The following is a 16582-nucleotide window of genomic DNA, read 5'->3' as shown; positions in this document are numbered from 1 at the left end:
ACGAATTTTTTAAAAGGAAGCTACGAAAAGTTGATAGAGCTGTGGAAAGATCACCACTAGGTGTGAATAAGAGTTATCGGAAATGGAGTGAAGAAAAGCAGTGAAGACGTAAGAGCAATAACAGGAGTTCAGGATATTGTGGAAAAGGGTAAAGACTCTAAAAGGAAAGGGGTGGGACATACCACATGAAGAAACGGCGGAAGATGGACAAACGCAGTACTAGAGTGGAGTGCCAGATGAAGACGGGAACCACAAGACACAGCACACGACCGCTGGGTTAAAAAGCTGCAGCTGGCTGAAGACAGAGGGAGACGGACTGGCATGGAGACAGCTACTGAAATTGCATTTGTTGATTTAACATTAAATAGGCTACACCTCGTAGAGGCTGAATTAGCTGACCAATAAATAAATAGATAAGCAGACAAGTAATGTTTCTTGTATATACTAAATTTAGTTGTAATTGTTCTTGACGTTCGTGAGTTATGCATTTATTAAAATTACCAAATATGCCTCAACCAGTCACAAAATCATGTTATATTTATTCACTTTTGCAAATCGATTTCAACTGATTAACAGCCATCATCGGTGCTTTCAACCAATATGTGCCCTGAGTAGCAATACTGTCTAAAGCAGAGGTCAAACACAAAGTGATAACTGGTTGCTGCATATTTGGTAATTTTGTGGTTTAGGTCGCTGCACGACTTGGGAACCACATGGAGCCCACCATTCATTCTTATGCATTTATATCACCCCTATCCATCCCCCCTCTCCCCCACCTCAGCTAAAGGCGTGCTTGATGTGTCTTACCGTCATTATATATATATATTCCTTTTTTCCAGGCAGCAAATGATGCAACTGCCAACTTTGGTAGAATGTTTCAGGTATTACGGCGATGTGCTGAAATGACACTGTCTATGCATCTTACTCCCTCCACTCCCACCCCTCTCCCCAACATACCTCAGGAGTGAAATATCAGGACATCAGGACTGATACCAATGGGACTAGGGACTCTGGAAATAATGGATTCGAAGTACGTCGGTCGTTGTCGAATATTTTTACTTTCCACGACTTCTCACAGTCGCCCCCACCATTACGTGAGTGGTAAGAGTGTACTATATCGACGTATTTTTATATAAAAAAATAGCAAATAGCGAGTAATTTACAAAGAAAACGTTGTTGAAATTGCTATAGACATTCCTGAGATATGCGTCTATGTAACCACTTTTTCACCCCCAACCCCACAGACCTTCTTTCCTGTGTACCAAATGGGGTTGAAATAGTTTCTGTGGCTTAGGAGGCAGTGCGGAACGTACATAGTTTCGTACATACATACGTATTGTACATTTATAAATGCAATTGTTTTTGAAAACGTATAGGCCGATTTATGAGTCGACAACATAAACATGACAAGACACTACATATACAGGCACTCGCGACATTCTCCGGTACTGTGCAGTCACACATACGACACGTTAGCCGCCCAATTCGCGGCCGTTTCGAAGCTTTGCTCCAGGCGGAGAGTAGGTCAGCGCGCAACACCCGCTGCGCCCGCATCCCGGTAGGACGGGGCCCAGCTCACCAACTGGGGCAGCCCACATCCTGGACGCGTGGCTCGTTCACAGCAGCCGTGCACGCTTTATTGTCGCATCCTGCGGCCTACATGTCGCCAACCTCCTGCAATCTATCGTCAAACGCCCTCCCCTCTCAACTGAACGTCCTCCGACTAACGCTAGTATCAGAGGTGTGGTAAAACGAAGTCAATAAACAGATGAATCTTTGGCAGTAATAGTGAAATCTTTCAGAGGCACGGATGTTCCTCCGGTACAGTATTCATAGCAACACAGAGTAGTAAAACAGCAGTACCGAGTAGGATCAGAGACTCAGGGATGGACAGCTGATGAATGATCTGGAGCATAGTTGGTACCTGTGACACTGCGATATTTAAACTCCTCCCTCAGCCTCCCTCCCCCCTCCCAATCACAATCCTTATACATTTTATACATAGGTTAATTACAGATTGTCATAAAGACATTTAATATAATCCATTGCCTCCTGTGTTGCAGCGAGGAAATCTTTGAAGGTTCCCTTGTAGGCTCTAACCGGACATTCTTCCACAATGGGTCGGACTGTTTGTTTTTCACCGCCGCAGTTGCAGTTTGGTTTTGGTACCGCTCCCCATTTGTAGAGGGCGTCAGCACATCTTCCGTGGCCAGTAAGTATGCGGGTGTCGAGTTGTCCACACTTTGCGTGTATCACCTGCCTCGAGATGACTGGGTGTTTGTGTTGTCCTCATCGTTTCATCATCATTCATGAAAGTGACTAGATTGGATTGTGCAAAGGTTGGGAAATTGTACGGGCACTGATAACCGTGCAGTTGAGGGCCCCAAAAACCAAATATCATCATCAACACTTTGCGCGACTGGTTGACGTCAGGCGGTTTCTCAGCTGTGATGAAACTTTGGCATTTTGGTGGGCAGTGTTCTTGCCAGTGTTGTTTCTACAGATTGTCGACATCAAAGCTGCAGTTCGTCATCTGTTTAGCAGAGAGTAATGCTGGTCTTCTCAATTTAAGTCTTCTGCGCCCCAAGTCAGCTATGTCGCTGTGTATAGGACAGAAATCCGTAGACGTGATGCATATATATATATATATATACGGACGAACAATGGATCACAATTTCAGAAAAAAACTGAATGATTTATTCAAGAGCTTCACAAATTGAGCAACTCAGTAACTCGTTCGTCCACCTCTGGCCGTTACGCGAGTAGTTATTCAGCTTTACATCGATTGGCAGAGTTGTTGGGTTCTTACTGATTGATATCATGCCAAATTCTGCCCAATGGGCGCATTTCATTGACAAAATCCCGGGACGGTTGAACGGCCCCACCCGTAATGCTCCACACTTTCTCAGTTGGGAAGAGATTCGGTGACCTGTCTGCCCAAGCAGTATAAGCACACCGACAAGCAGTGGGAACTCCCGCCATGTGCAGGCGGACATTATCTTGCTGAAATGTAAATCCAGGATGGCTTGTCATGGAGGACAACGAAACGAGGCGTTCCGTTGTCTCCGGGTACGCCTTCGCTGGTCATTGTGGCTCTGTTCGAAGCGGGACTTGTCACTGAAGACAATTCTACTCCTGTCAATGAGATTACACGCTGAAGATGTGTCTAGAGACGCCTTGGACACCATTGGGATACTGAAACCTCCCCTTAGAAAAATTTATGAATGATTGGGCTGATAAACCCCTTACGTTATTTGATTTTCAAGCAGCTGAGCAAAACTGAACGTGCACAGACATTTCTCTCTTTATTTATTCAGATCATCAATAAACTGACACACAATAGTTTTAGCACAGTGCAATCTGACTTTCAATAATCCCTGCAAAAGAAGGGCCCTGACTAACAATAACCTATTTCATGAATCACTTATCCCACAAAAATCTTCGTTACTCGAACTACTGCAATACAGCGAGCGCCAATACTGCCAGCTAAATAAAAGATTCTAACTACTAAAAGCACTAACTACTGATTGGCATAGTTAGCAAACGAAAGATTTTGACAGAGAACAAACAATGGATTTATTTTAATAGTGTCCGAAAGTCATAATATATATACATATATCAGTTCATGACATCCAGTCTTACAAATTTAGTCTTTCTGATAGACACACGTCCAGATCATCCGCTCTCAAAACTCGGCCATCTCTCTCCCCGCATCCATCACTGCTGGCGGCTCACCTCCAACTGCGCAACGCTATGCGCTGTTCACATCCAACTGCCCAACACTACAATAGCGAATATTCACAGACTGCACACAGCACAGTCAGTGATTTTCATACAGAGCGCTATGTGGCGTTACCAACATAAAAACCTAAACAGCCTACTTACAATACGAACCTGATGGTCGCCCGACAACCAGGAGTGATGGTTTGGGGTGCCATTTCTTTTCTTAGCACAACTCCTATGGTTTTCATCCGCGGCACACTTACAGCACACGCGATATTCTACGCCCCGTTTTGTTTTCATCAAGACCAAGTTCGCCCGCAGAGGGTGAAACTGTCTAATACTTGTCTTCGTGCTTGTCAAACCCTACCTTGACCAGTAAGGTCGCCGAATCTCTCCCCGAATGAGAATGTTCGGAACACTATGGGCAGGGTCCTCCAGCCATCTCGGGATTTTGACGATTCAAGGAGCCAATTGCATGGAATTGGACACTATATCTCTCTGGAGGACATCCAACACCTCTGTCAAATAGTGCCAAGTCGAAGATCGGCTTGCATAAGGACCAGACGTGGATCGATGCTCAATTTGTGAAGCTCTTTCTCTTGAATAAATCATTGTCTTTTTGAAATTATAATCATTTGTCTATCGATTTCGTGATGGGTCTCTCTCTCTCTCTCTCTGTCTCTCTCTTTTGTCTTGCATTGTATGTTCAAATGCTAATGCCAAAGAACCGTTTATATGGGCAGTGCGTATTGCATATTACTGAAAACAAATCCTATCGATACTGAATGTCAACACATGTTGGGACCAGTTGTTGCACAACAAAGTTGGGATATAATTTGCAGCGATACATTTCAGAGACAGAAATGGTACGCAGGTCGCAGTGGTGTCACGGAAATTGACAGAAGCTATGAAGTAAAAATAAGTGCAGTCTCCCACAATTTTCAAACCACGATAACAAAATCAAGCGTATTAAAAGCGTCTTCATTTGTTTACCGTGAGCTCCAGCAAGTGGTGCAACAGTGGTAAGTTAACAGAAGCTATGAAGTAAAAGTAAGTATAGTCTCCGAAAATTTACAAACCACAATAAGAAAAACAAACGTATTACATGCGTATTCATTTGTTAACTGTGAGCTCCAGCAAGTGGTGGCGCAGTGGTAACACCGGTTTCCGTCAGATCACCGAAGTTAAACGCTGCCGAACTGGGCTAGCACTTGGATGGGTGATCCGGTCTGCTGGTTGCACTCAATCCTTGTGAGGGATACTGAGGAGCTACTTGATTGAAAAGTAGCGGCTCTGGTCTCGGAAACTGACATACGGCTGGGAGAGCGGTGTGCTTACCACATGCCCCTCCATATCCGCATCCAGTGACGCCTGTGGCCTGAGGATGATACGGCGGCCGGTCGGTACTATTGGGCCTTCATGGCCTGTTCGGCAGGAGTTAAGCTTAGTCCAGGGATTCGTTAAGCTACTCCGAGTACTTTGAAAAAAAAAATCTGTCAGTTAAGATTATGCCAGTTGACTGACCGACTGGTTTTATATTATGCTTCTTGCGCTGCTTCTAGTAGGAAAGTGTGAGAATAGTCATCAAAAATGACACGAACAATAACATGAGATGAATAACCCCTTACAAGATCCCATTTTTCGTGTAGTTTAGATACATCTACCTGAAACGATGGTTGAGGACTTGTAATCGTTCATAAAGTAAGTTGTTGTTCACAGCCTTGCTATATTTTCGCATAGACTCGTTCCGACTATGTGGAGGTGCTTTCCTTCTTTTTATCCCAGCCGAAAACAACAGGTGTCCCCCTTTAGTCGCCTGTTCACGAAAGGTTGATTTTGCCTGAAAGGCTGGAGGGTTTGACTCACGAAATACAGCGACTTTCACGACGTGTGTGGCGAGTCGGCGCCACAACAGCGCAAAATGCTGTGGCGGTTCGCGCCGTCCCGTTTTGTCTGCCCGGGAACAAGCCAGCTACAAATATAAGTGCCGTTTGCGTAACACAGGCGGTGCGACGTGCTTGCTTAGTCACACACTAATCGCAAGAGTAAGAAAAGAGGCTCTTGTTTCCAGAATGTCACGCTGGCGCCGACCCGATTCCAGCCACGACTCCACACGCAATGGCTGTGCATTGAGACGTCGCTGGTGGTCACAGGTGACATTCATGTGCTCACAAAATAGTTTTTGTCGCTATTGACTGGCACGACACAGTTTGGTAAACAATAAACTTTTACAATCATGTAGATGTAATCTGACTGGCCATTCACGAAATTCATGTGGAAGGGGACGGCAACTTCTCACTTCTTTGATCTCACTGGCGAACTGGTGGTTGCAAGATTTCGATCGGACGAATCAGGCTACGCGGTTTTCTTAGCATAGTATAGGTGAAACTTAGATGGAAAGTAGGAAGGGGTCTCGGGGATGAGAGGCCCTAGGCCGCTGAAGCTGCCTCCACTGTGCTATGTTGAGAGAGCAGCATCACTGAATAGGACACTAGGCCCGTGCCGAGTTTTTCAAGCATAATGGTACTCATTGAAACGCCACTGGTGCCGGCACAATAGCTCAGCGTTGTCGGTCAAGGAACTGGCCATTCTCTTTATGGAAAAAAAAGAGTTCTCGTCGATTAAATTGGAAAAATATCATGTGACATCTCACTGACGAAAAAAACCAGAAGTGACAGATCCAAAGAAAGAAGAAAAATAAAAAATGGTTAGCGTCACTGAAAAAGGAATATGTTTGTTCTGAGTCTTGAGCGTCCCAATGTCACTGGCAAATATTTGAAACGATTTTTATTTTCGTGTTGGCTCCAGCGTCTTCTAAAATTTCTGTAGTTCTGACAATGCAAGTAACTGTCAACTTGCTTTCTGATTACCATACCTGTTAGGCAAATTCTCAACTAGCAGAGGTTCCGTGCATTTCCGTATTACGCGCTTACGCATGCGTTTTTGCGGTGAAAAACTTTCGAACCTGTTACAGGCTGAACGTACAAATGCCGGCTCTACAGCACATCATCGTGCTAAATAAGAGACTGTGGCATTATTTCGTTGCGAAGAGGTAGAATAGTCGACTATTCCTGCAAAAGTCAGTTTTATGTAAGTCTGCGACTTTTCGGGGTCGACTCATTAAAGTAGTGTACGATTTGCAGGGGGGGATGGGGGGGATTTCCCCCCCCCCCTCTGCATCAGACCATCCCTCCTCTGGTTTTAGTTTATGCATCCCAACTCGGGATGTTTATTTCTCACGTACTGGAGTAAAACTTTACATATAATTTAAATTTGTGGAGCCGAACACTGAAAGTTTACTATTAATATTATTAATATGTTTGCTTATTAATTTTGAAAAAGTGTTATGTAGCAGTTAAGCATTTCAAAACATTTAGAACTAAATGAAAAGACGACGCACGCCACATTTCCGTTGCCTGCCATGATGTTGCAAGACGTCGCCCCAGCATAAACGAGGCTTCAGAGCCAGGTTTGTATTGTATGGTGGATGTGATGTGTTGCGTACGAAACAAAAACCTGCAATCAGATCCAAACGTTGTGGAAAACTGTGAAGAGGCATCATCCTGCAGCAAGATAACGCTCGCCCACATTCTGCCAATGGACAGCCGACGGAATAAAAGACTTGAGATTCGAGGTGCTCGAACATCCAGTATACAGTCCAGACCTGGCTCCAAGCGATTTTCACATGTTTGGACTCTTAACGGAAGCACTATAGGGAAGAAGATTTGAAAGTGATGAAGACGTCATAGCTGCGGTACAAAATTGGTTACAGATGCAACCGATAAACGTATTTTATGATGAAATAAAAAAAAAAAAACCGTAAAACGTCGGGATAACTGCATTGAAGTCCAAGGAGGTTACGTAGAAAATTAACGCATGTTTCAGTTTCCTATCATCAGAATAAGTACAGCTTTTCACAAATGTGCCTTTACTTTTTGAATTCCCCTCGTACACCTGTATGTAGATGTTTTTGTAAATAAGCTTTACCTATAATGTACTTTTAAAGATATAGTAAGGAATTGCTTTTCTGATAGTGCATACGCATGAATAGTGAGTTTCGGCATTAACAGCTATTTATAAATAACTGTTTAACGATGGGTAGCACCACGGTCCAAGCTAGTAACGTATATGATTACACTAACCCCCTAAGACATCCCCCCTACTGGTAAAAGCACAAATCGCACACTGCATTAAAGGTTGTTAGGCCGCTTCATTGAAGACGAACATGACGCGGCCTAACAGCCTAGAAGATTCTACTTTCAGTAGTCTGTTTACTCAGTATGTGTGCCCTGTCTCTGCTCACCTCATCTATATACGGTGAGAGGTTCTGTCAGTCACAGAGGTGTTTGTCCAGGTAACGTGAATAGAAATTCTGTAACTTCCCTAAGCCACTTCTGACGAATGTAGCGATTGTTTCTTTGAGCAGGCCACAGCCGATATTGATCCTAATCGACTTTCATTGAAGCTAATATTTCATCTGATGATATCGCTGTCGGGACGTTAAATCCTGACATTTATTCTGTCTTCCAGTTCATGTTGTAAGATAGACGACCATCAACTTGTTGTGGCAAGTAGACAGTGGTAACGCAAAAGAAACAAGTATGGAATCTTACAGTAAATAACGAACATCATCATTCCGGGGCCAACGGCGCCAGATACTGCCTGTGATGCCCAAGCCAGGGCTTACGTGGACGGAAATGCGCTTGTTGGCTGCGTGAGGGGGCTTCTCGGAAACCACAAAGCACGTAGGCGCCATCTTAAAGAGGCACTGCACTAATGCTTCCCACTGGCTTATGGCCAGCTTACTGTCCACGTCACACACGAAAATGGCAGCGCTTTTTGCATTGGCGCGTTTCAGTTGGCTCGCTTAAGCAACAGCAGGGCTCTGTCGTGATATTATGTAGAGCGGAAGTTGAGTTCGGACAGAAGATTCTCCCAGTTCCCGAGTGGTGGAAAGCTGTACAAGCAATGACCAACAGTGGTTTCCATCACCCAGAACCAGTCAGAGGAAGCTCTTCCGGCGTATCCGAAGAGCAAAGGCTGCAAAGCTAAATAAATACAGCGAGGCAGCTCTCCTATCAAGTCAAATGAAAACAAATCACACTTTTGTGAACGGGAGTTGTCAAGTGAATTTAAAAATATTGTCGTCACGAGGGACTGGCATTAACAGATTATATATTAACAGACAATATAGGATGCCATATCTTTTTCTGTCTCTCTTTGTCCATTTATCATCTCTGAAGACAATTGTGATAAGTTCTATTTACAATATGTAGCCTCTTATACAAGTCCGAAGATTTTTGTAGCCATGATGTAGACCTTCTGGTGAATTAGACCACGTCATGTTCCTCTCTAAACTGTTTTATGGGAGCCTGTAAATGTGTCATCAATGATTTACGTAAGAAAGCACTTCAAAGCTATTTTCATACTTGACGCATTTCAGGGTTTTATGCCCCTTTTTAATAGCTAAGGGTGTATAGTATTGGATATGATGTCAGCACGTTTGTTATTCGGTGGTCTTTCCGTGCCGTTTCTTTTTATGATCTTCGGGTATTGATGACAAATTTCGTAACAGTCAACAAACTAAGGCAGTGGACGAAGAGATTATCACAGACGCTTTCTTGTGTTCCAGTGGAAAAGTCGTGGTCGCCTTCACAGTAGATTCAGATTTGAGTGCACGCTCATATAGATCCGTTTTTTTCGCAGCTCAAAATATTTCAGTGTTTCATCATCTGCGAGGCACCGCAAGAGCTGCACCGTTTTTCTGTTCGTCCACTGCTACTGGGGTGGGGAGTAGTTCTTGTAACCTAAAGAAACAATACAAATTCGAAAAACAGTCGCGCATTAATACGGTACTATAAATAGTTCTATCGTAACGTGAGGAGAATTTGTTTCAGTCTCACGGGAGCTTGTAACAGAAACGACGAATAATCACAAGTGTTAAACTTTCGAAGAGAAGGAACCAACAATTAGTCACAATACTTACGACATACTCACCAGCTGCATAGAAAACTAGTTACCAGTGTGACATCCACTAATATTCCTTCTCATCGGCCTTCATATTCCTCTGACAGTGATAATGAAACGTAAAATTATACTAGCAAGAGCTCACACGAAGGCATATCAGCTTCCTTTCTTTGCTCCACTCGCGAACGAAACACGAGTAGAAAGGAATACTGTGCCGTGTTATGTACCTGCTCACATTTGCGAGTCAGACATATTCTGTGGCGGCATGACACCTGTAGCGGCGTTGGATGTGTCTAAACTGCCTTTTCTCAACACAGCCAACGGCGGATTGTTTGAGAAATGTGACGATATTCCTGACGCAAACGATAAGATGTTCAAGTAAGGCGCAAAGAAAGACCTTCCAGATTTCGTTACCTTTAGATTTAAGGTCACCAGTTTATAGAGACCCAGTATGCGTACTTTACAATGCCGGCAGCTAGTACATAGTCAAGCTACATAGGAAAGGACCCCTTGGGGCAGTCCTGAGCAAGAGTTTATGGTTAACCGAACGTCCTACTAAGCATCCGCCGGCAATCAAATATCCATCTTAAATTGGTTGTAAGAGTGGAGAAATCTCCAGACGAAGATTTTACCCACAAATGTTGGAGATTTTTTGCAAGATTTCCTTCCTGAAATCTACCCAAATCTTGCCAATAACTATAAAATCAGACTGAGCCGCTTAGCTTAATGCGAAGTGCCTACTGTTGGATTGAATATTGCACTCATACAGTTATGCACGATAACAGCTACCTCTCTAATTGGATGAGAAAAAACTCTATCATTACGAGAACCAACAAGAGTATTATCAGCATCGACCATGTTTTCCAGTCAGATCGGAGAAATTGTTCCCTAATGCTAAACAGAATGCCTTTGCCTGCTTGCCTTTGCAGGTATCTGACGTTTTTCTCGTCACATTCAAGAACACTGGCGTATAAGAAAATATGAGCTTTTCCTCATTATAAAACTCGAGTATCCAATCTGATCTAAGAGCCTGATATCGACCTTTGGTGCAGAATTATCCATTTTTGATTCTGGAGACACGTTAGGAACTGGAAACAACGATGAATAATTGGTATTCAAGGAACCCTCTACAATTAGAAAGAAAACAGACTAAAACACAGAATGTTATGACAGTAGGTATACAAAGACAAAGTATTGTTTGGTGTAGCTATGGAATTTTGTTTTCAGTTACAACGAGAAAAATTATACGTTTCTCGCTTCGCATATAATTTCATTAAGTTCGCAGTTTAATAACAACTATTTGCCCAATAACTTTCACCTACCACAAATTTGAATAAATAACTTACATCATTAACATAAATACTATATGTTCAGTTTCTTGTAATAAACATGAAATTCTTAATTTGGGGAAAAACACATATTCTGCGACAACTGACACAATTACCCTGCTTAATTGTCTTATTTACGTCTAACAGAAGTTCAAACAATACTAGAGCATAGTACAAAGCGAATTTTCTTCAAGAATAAGTTAAAATCATTATGTCTTACCTAAAAAAAATTACCTGTACTCTTGGGGATACAGATCTACCCTGATATTGTCTCCTTGTTTTTCTTGTTCACTTATTTAATTTTCTAAATTAATGCTTTGCTTAAAGTAATAATTTGAAGGCTGTTTTGGCAGTACTTATTGTTGATAAAGTTTTGTATCAACATTTGTGTAATGTTGTAATTCACTGTATTTCAGTTAGCTAATCAGACAGGCAGGTGCCCAGACCTGAAATGAAAACTCTCGCCGGACTAACAGTTGTTGGTGATCGGGGTGTGTTTTTAGGTAGTTTTCCACTTTCGTTTAGGCAAATTCTCTGTTGGTCCTCTCATAAAATGTAACGTACAAAAAGTTAAAATACGGTAACACACAGAATAAAATTTACACGATTCTCAGACAAATGGCACATACTAGTCCTTCTTGTAGGTTAATGGACGACAACGGCGATGCCATTCGACCATACTGTTGAAATGAAAGGAAATAAAATGTAAAAAGGGACTCACCATGAAAACAGCGGAACCCGTACGAGTGGATAAACGTTAGGAAGGAAAGGTTGTGTATATGGTATGAAACGTCCCCTTATAAAAATTATGAATGACTGTGCTTAAACTGACACACAATATTTTTAGCGCAACGCAAACTGACTTTCAATAATCCCTACGAAAGAATGGCCCTGAGCAACAATAACCTATACCTTTCATAAATCACTTACCTCACAAAACTCTTCGTTACTCAAACTACTGCAATACTGCGAGCGCCAATGCTGCCAGCTAAATAAAAGATTCTAACTACTGAAGGCACTAACTACTGATAGGCATAGTCAGCAAATGAAAGATTTTGATAAAGAACAAACAATGTATTTACCTTAATAATGTTCAAAAATCATCATATATATGTATCAGTTCATGATATCCAATAATACAAACTTACTCTTTCTAATGGACACACGTCCAGATCATCCGCTCTCAAAACTCCGCCATCTGTCTCCCCACATCCATCACTGCTGGCGGCTCACCTCTAACTACGCAACGCTAAGCGCTGTTAACAGCCAACTGCCCAACACGACAATAGCTAATTCCAACAATGCAAATCAGCGACAGACTGCACACAGCACAGTCAGTGATTTTAATATAGAGCGCTACATGACGTTACCAACATAAAAACGTAAACAGCCTACTTACAGCTATTAAGGAAAATAGTGGGCACTTTATTTACTGCGTATGCCCTGGTGTACGCAGCCGATGGTGACCTCCTGGAGCACACAGAGTGATGTGACGCAGTGATACGATTCTAATCTGGTATTCGGGAGAATGTCGGCTAAAATCCCCGTCCGCCCATTTGCATTTAGGTTTTGCGTAATTTCCGTAAATCGCTTAAGACAAATGCCACACTGGTTTCTTTTAAAAGGATGCGAGCGATACCAGTTTCTTTACCGAGCATGTACCCCTACCTCAACGACCTCGTTGCTCGATCCTCCATACTTCCCCTTGGCGCCTCGGATATGGATCGTCTGGCGGACAGTACTCCAACAAACTTTAAGTGGGCACCCGGCGTCTTAAGTAGGGCGGTGCTCGCTCCTTAATGACTCGCCCGCTAGACAAGAGATGCCGTCCCAGTTTCCGCCACACTCACACACGACTCCTCCTCTCGCAAGTTGCGCAGTAATTCCCGATGTAAATCATGCCTGTCGGCGACATTGTCGCGGTTTTACGTCGCTTTTATGAAGGTCCCCGCATCTATTTGCAACTGGGCGCGCGCCCACACGCCCGCCTCGCGGAAGTCGACGTCGGCCCTCGACGCTCATGAATACGTGCACCCGCGCCCGCGACGAATCTATTATTCCCCGCGAGCGCAATAAACCGTGCCGTCGCCATGCATTCGCAATGAGCACGAATTGGTTCGTAAAACCGGCCAATTCTGCCATCAAAAATTATTACGGACCGCATTTCGATCAATTTTAAAGCAGTTAGGCAGCGGGCGAGGCGGCGCGGCCGCAGCTGCTGCTGTTGCCGCTTCCTAATGATTTATGCCGGAGGCGCAGCGGTTAGCGGCGCGGTGGGGCAGAGGGGCAGAGGGAGTAATGCCAGCTACGACCGCGGACGCGGCTGTTTTGCGCCGGATTCCATTTTTTTCCCCCAGCGTTAATAACGGAACAATACACTGTAAATCGGCCGCAGCTACAATCCAATCCTCATTGTGAGTTGCAATATGGGCTCGGGGCAATTTCAGCTGCCGTGTTTGTTTGATATAATGTCGCAGTTTGCTTAAGCGGTAGGCGGGCGAACTTCATTTCAACGACAGGGCGAACGTTATGCTATCGTCCACAGATAGAATACAAAGAATTTTGATAAGTTTCGTATCTGATCAGTGTTACAGCGAGTTCATTAGAAACGGTGAATTTTGAGAACTTTTATGGGGGGGGGGGGGGTTGTTCGGAAAGTGAAAAAAAAAAGTTCAGATGTGTGTGAAGTCTTATGGGACTTAACTGCTGAGGTCATCCAGTCCCTAAGCTTACACACTACTTAACCTAAATTATGCTACGGACAAACACACACACCCATGCCCGAGGGAGGACTCGAACCTCCACCGGAACTAGCCGCACAGTCTATGACTGCAGCGGCTAGACAGCTTTTTTTTTCATTCATTTTGTTCGTTATTGATGGTTGTGTTTGGTCGTTGCGGACGTCGCAAGACATCCTGTTCAAGTTCGGTGGTTGATCCTTCCACTCAGTTTTTTATTACAGAGGCCAACCGCCTCTCGGACCGAACACGCCGAGCTACCGTGCCGGCTTACGCTATCGTCCACAAATAGAGTACAAAGAATTTAGGTAAGTTTCGTATCTGATTAGTGTTACAGCGAGTTCATTAGAAACGGTGAATTTTGAGAACTTTTGTGTGTGTGTGGGGAGGTGGGGGGGGGGGGGGGTTTGTTCGGAAAGTGAAAAAAAAAAATGTTCAAATGTGTGTGAAATCTTATGGGACTTAACTGCTAAGGTCATCAGTCCCTAAGCTTTCACACTACTTAACCTAAATTACCCTAAGGACAAATACACACACCCATGCCCGAGGGAGGACTCGAACCTCCGCCGGGAACAGCCGCACAACCCATGACTGCAGCGCCTGAGACCGCTCGGCTAATCCCGCGCGGCTCGGAAACTGAGGTCCGATCGTTAGCGAAATGGAAACCACAGTGAAAATCGAAGACGTTTCGTTTGCAATCATTTCCTGCTTCTTCCAGCTACTTCTTCACATAGCCATTGCACCGACTTAGACATCTGCCGTAGCATTGTACCAACTTTCCAATACCCTCGTCATAGAAGGCGGCCGCCTGTGCTTTTCGCCACTTCTCTACGCTGATCTGCTGTTCGTTATCTGTGCTAAACCTTTATCTTCACAGCCAGCTGCTCATGTAAGAGAGATGAACATCTGAGGGAGCCAAATCCGGCCCGTGTGGTGAGTGAGCAAACACTTCCCATCAAATGGTTCAAACGGCTCTAATCACTATGGGACTTAACATCTGAGGTCATCAGTCCCCTAGACTTAGAATTACTTAAACCTAACTAACCTAAGGACGTCACGCACTTCCATGCCTCGGCAGCATTCGAACCTGCGACCGTAGCAGCAGCGGTTTCCGGGCTGAAGCGCCTAGAACTTCCCATCGAAAACGCTGCAGGATCGTCCTTATTGCCCCTGCAGCGTGCAGCCGAGAATTGTCATGAAGAAGAAAATGTAGGACTGGTACGTTACGTGGGGTTGCACAAAATCAGGCGAAACATCGCAGCGCAAACGGTACACGGCGGGTGACACTGTTGTTCTATGCATCTTTACGTGCTCACTGTGTGCTCAGAACTGAAAAAAGCGAGGTGGTGCGATCGATAGACATACCAGAGACACTGCCCAGCACATCTGTGCAAAGCTTCATCGGATTTCCGCTATCGTCTCCATTTCGCGACGCATCGGACCTCACTTTCCGAACAGCTCTCGTATAATTTCAGGTTAAGGTACAGAGTTACAAATTCAGTTTGTGTACAGCCACTACTATTATTTATTCGTTCAGAAACGTTGTTCGACGATTTTATTCTCTTGTCTTCAGGTGGACAGCCTTGTTTCATTGCAGAAATGATCGGTCATCTCATATCTGTCAAGCCTTACTCCTTTCCTAGTGATGCTTGGAGTTGAAAGGTTTCTAAGTATTTATCTGGTCAGGTAGGAAAGAAGATGTGCTTTATAAGAGGTGCTATAGAAGGATGGATAAAATTAAGTGGACTTACTAGTAAAAAATTGTGAATCGGCTAAGTAAGATATATGTGACACTGTGACACTGTCACGAAAAAGCTTTCAGCGATCCAGGCAAATATTTGCTGTATCACAAATCCAGTCGCGGATCACAATGTTTATTTGTAATCAGGTAATTAATTTCGGTTGGTAATGACCATCTTCAGTCATGAGTAGAAAAGTGTTGCATTATACTTACCACGCCAATATATGTCATGGTGCACCATCGCATGTAATTACGTGAACTGAATATTAAGACCGAGAGAGCTATAAGCGTACTGGAAATCTCATCCTGACTGATATTATCACACGTAATGGCGTGATATGTAAAATGCACCACGTTTCCACTCTGTCTGGAAATGGTCATTATCGACCGAAATTAATTACCTGATTACAAATAAACATTTTGATCCAAGACTGGAATTGTAATACACGTAGTAAAGCAAAGGAATATGTGAATAACACTAACTAGTACAAGGAACAGGATGATGTAACATACGTTCTGTCATCAGGGAGAAACTCATTCCCACGAAATACATCGTGAATGCAGCTAGTAATAATAATAGTGACCGTCAGATGAAGACGCTGCAGTGAACACTGGATACTTGCAACATCTAACTGTGCAGCATGGCGTCGCCTCCTTTATGAAGGCCGGTGACGATACAGTGCAACATCTATAGGAGAAGACAGAGCGAATGGAATATATTTTAAAAATATTTTCTCCTTTTTATTTTAGTTGCTGCCATTTACTTTTGATCTACCATCTAGTGACTAAGAAAGGTTACATTTTCACGATATTACATTGTGTATCTACATTCATGCTCATAAATTAAGGATAATGCTGATACATGGTGAAACACCGCTCTGGTGAGCGGTTTGCAGGTTTAAATCACCTCGGGGTATGACCGTGCGGTGCATTTGACCTGCGGTCGTCGCAAGGTGGCCCGGGCAGCAATCCATATACGCAGAGGTGTGTTGGTGCATGTCAGAGTACGTTTTCAGACGCGCTAATGGTGACTGTGCACTGAAATTGGCTCAAAGATCACATATTGCCGACGTTATGAGGGGTAG

This window comes from Schistocerca americana, chromosome 1 (assembly GCF_021461395.2).
Source record: "Schistocerca americana isolate TAMUIC-IGC-003095 chromosome 1, iqSchAmer2.1, whole genome shotgun sequence".
NCBI lineage: Eukaryota > Metazoa > Arthropoda > Insecta > Orthoptera > Acrididae > Schistocerca > Schistocerca americana.
Note: the sequence above shows the minus strand (reverse complement) of the source record.